Source organism: Euleptes europaea, chromosome 11, assembly GCF_029931775.1.
Source record: "Euleptes europaea isolate rEulEur1 chromosome 11, rEulEur1.hap1, whole genome shotgun sequence".
Lineage (NCBI taxonomy): Eukaryota > Metazoa > Chordata > Lepidosauria > Squamata > Sphaerodactylidae > Euleptes > Euleptes europaea.
Window position 1 is genome coordinate 67735471 of NC_079322.1, and position 3808 is coordinate 67739278.

General features: G+C 41.2%; 1 non-coding gene across 1 annotated transcript; it reads left to right on the forward strand.

Moving 5' to 3' along the window:
• Positions 1-879: 879 nt before the first annotated feature.
• LOC130484903 (U6atac minor spliceosomal RNA) lies at positions 880-926 on the forward strand. Its single transcript, XR_008933713.1, has one exon. It is a non-coding gene; the product is annotated as a U6atac minor spliceosomal RNA (small nuclear RNA).
• The last annotated feature ends 2882 nt before the right edge of the window (positions 927-3808 follow it).

Here is a 3808-nt window from a genome sequence, read left to right on the forward strand (position 1 = left end):
CCAAATCCTGAGGGACCAGCATCCTCCGGGTCTCAGGGGCCAGCAACTTTGGGTCTCCATCAGAGAGAAAAGTGGGATACAAATATCTAAATAAAATAAACATTCCAAATAGACACAACATGATATGTAATGCAGACAGACAGACAATAATGGGGTCGGGGATGTCAAGAGTCTAGGCAACAAATAGAAATCTCCTTAGATGTGTGCCTGCAGTACGCAGTTGAGGTAAATATAGGTGTAATTATGTTTATAGACCTGTAATGTTCTCTTTTATCTTGAGTGGAAACTGAAAATAGTACTTAAAACTTGTAATGTTCTCTTTTATCTTGAGTGGAAACTGAAAATAGAGGCTCATCTCACATCATGGAAATTTCTCCCCCTTCTGGCTACCAATCCAATTATATTTTTGCAATTTGACATATAGCTCCTTTGTGCTCTTCATTATTCCCCCCTCTTCTTCCGTAGCTTATGGATGTTTGTCTGGATTGTTTAGAAGAGAACGATGCAGGCTTTGTCTTCCTATTATGGAAGGATGTTGCATGGAAACGGAAAACATGAGTGGGTATTTATCTCAGGAATATTAGATTTGCAAAATATGGGTTCAGGTTTCTGGTTCCGGTCATTCCATATGTTGAAAGAAATGTGAAGAATGTTAAGCTTTAACAAAAATTCTCCACAGTCTACTACATCCACAGTGCAGTCCTAAAAACACTTTCCTGGGAGTAAGCCCCAGTGACTAAACCTGAGTAGGATTCTGAGTAGACCTGCTTGGGATTGCTCTCTAGCTGTTGCAAAAAAAAATTTCTGTGTACCGATGCAGCCTCATCACAATGTAATATACATATAATATGGAGACCTATTTTTTCAAACTTTGGATTAACGGACTATGAAAGGAGAGAAGGTTAGCACTCCCCTTGATAAAGGACTCTTAGAGCATTTGGAGCTAGGAACAGTTGGACTTGGAGACCACAGACCAACAGGGAATGAATCCTGTTGAAACCAGTGTGTTTCAGGACCCAATTTTATTGCTTGCTTGCAGACTACCAGCTTCATCAGCAAGCCCTTATAGGTGTCAGCAGAGTCCCCGTCGCTCATAAGGAGCATACCCAAGGAGCTCCATTAAAATAACCCTAAAACTCCAGAAACGTGAATGTTTAAAAAAGGGGTAAAGACCGCTGCCGCCACAACACCCAGAACATAGAAAGAAATGGTAATTCCTCGGAAGAAGGGCCTGCACATTGTACAGCAGGGGTGATCAACAGATAGGACAAATTGGCAAATCCATCCATTTGATCTGGTACCTGGCTGCTGCCCTACAGAATTTTAATCAAAATGTAACAGAAGATTTGTTCAGTTTCACCCATAAGGAGAAGAAAAGAGTTTTCAGAAGATCTCTCTTTGGAGTTTAAGTGTAATTATATAATGTTTTTGTTCTTGCTGCTACATGGTCCTAATTTTGTCACAGAACTTAACCACTTAGGAAGGGAGCCAACTTACGGCTTTGGCCCCAAGACTTCTGACAGCGAACACAGTGAATACTAAGGCCCATCTCTTCCTATACTATCTAGCCTGCCAGTCAACCCCTGCTTCTCTGTGACCCCACTTTCAGAGGGGAGGCGGATGGCAAATAGAGACAAGGTATTTTCTGTGGTGGCATTTCACCTCTGGAATGCCCTGCCCCTTGATGCTCGACTTTACAGCATGGTATAGTGGTTAAGAGTGGAGGTTTGGAGCGGTGGACTCTGATCTGGAGAACCGGGTTTGATTCCCCACTCCTCCACATGAGCAGCAGACGCTAATCTGGTGAACTGAATTTGTTTCCCCACTCCTACACATGAAGCCAGATGGGTAACCTTGGGCTAGTCACACTCTCTCAGCCCCACTGACCTCACAGGGTGTCTGTTGTGGGGAAGGGAAGGCGATTGTAAGCCGGTTTGATTCTTCCTGAAGTGGTAGAGAAAGTCAACATATAAAAACCAACTACTACTCCTCCTTGGCACCAAGCCAAAACACATTTTTAACCCAGGCTTTTAATTAGGGGTTTTATCTTATCAGCTTTTTAAAGGTCTGTTTCCATTTTATGGATAGATTGTATGTTCTTAATCTTGCTTTTCATGGAACGTTTTAAATATTACAGTAGTATTGTAAATAACTCCTAGCCTTAAGGGTGGTATAGAAATTTAAAGAGTGAATGAATGAATGAATGAATGAATGAATGAATGAATGAATTTAATTGTATTTGGCCTCGAGCAAGAATGAGAACAGGCAACATTAAAAAATCCTAATTAAATAAACAGACAAACACAACCATGTCTTTTTTGCTTTGAACATACATGAAACTGCTTTACATTGAATCAGACCATTAGTCCATCAAGGTCCGTATTGTCTACTCTGACTGGCAATAGCTCTCCAGGGTCTCTTATCATCTACTGCCTGGTCCTTTTAACTGGAGATGCCAGGATTGGACCCAGGACCTTCTGCATCCAAATCAGAGGCTCCTCAACTGAGCCGCAGCCCCTATCTGCTTTATCTATTAAATGCACAGAGCAAAGCAAACCAATTCTCAATGAAGCTGTTTAAACAAAGAGGGCAGCATGATACTATCAACTAACAACTGTCTTGGCTTCAGAGCAAAGAGTAACTCTTCCATTTGTGTTGGCAGATAGGAATATAAATATATATTCCCCCAATCTCCCAAATGAAAAGAGTCGATTTCCTTTTCCATCCTCTTTAATGCAATCATAAATCATGGTGTTTAAATGGAGCTTTCCAATAAATCAGTAGCCAAGTGTATTGTTATAATATGTGCATCAGATTGACCCAAATTACTTATTCTATAAAGAACTATTTATAATTAAGCTCAGGTTCTTTGCAGCCAAATACATAGCCAGATATACAATGACTCCAGTAACTACTTGATGGGCTGCAGGGAACTAGATACACTAGGTAGTACTGGAGACAGAGGTCATAACCCGCCAGGATATAGGACTATAACTAGTGGATCAAAGGTTGAGTCTGATGGATCTGGAGGAAGAGGTAATAGTAGAGATTCTCAAGCTATGCAGAAGACAGCCTTTCTCTTAGTTGTGTTCCTTCACCCTGAAATTTTGCTCCTTCCCAACAGACCCTACAGAATGCAGCTAAAACTATGAAACCAAGTCAGACCTAGCAATCCTGTTTTTTATATTTACTCTTAAAATGATACCAAAAAATGAAGCAACCAGAACTTTATGAAACTGCCAAAACATGTTTGCATTGTACCCATAATATATTGTGAGTACAATATGGTGTAGTGGTTGTGAGCAAAACTTTTTGTCTTAATTTTTTTTCTTCCCCATAATGTTCTAGCCTTTGGATTTACAGTTAAAGCTTGAGAAGATGGTGGCATTTTGCTGGGCTGGTGTTGAATCAATAGAGAGCTGGCTAGGAAGAAAGGAAAATTCAACAGGACACCATCAAATGTTACACATAGGAAATGAATTTTATCTTGCTTCAAAGACCTTAAGGGGGGGGGAATCCTGCTCTGGTGGAGACATGGTATGGTTCTTTGCCTTAGAGTTCTAAGTTTGGAGAGGGGCTGTGGCTCAGTGGTAGAGCAACTGCTTGGCACGCAGAAGGTCCCAGGTTCAATCCCCGGCATCTCCAGTTAAGAGGGTCAGGTAAGTAGGTGATGTAAAAGACCCTTGCCTGAGACCCTGGAGAGCTGCTGCCAGTCTGAGTAGACAATACTAACTTTGATGGACCAATGGTCTGATTCAGTATAAGGCAGCTTTATGGGTCTTCAAGTTCCTTTCTCTAGAGCAGACAG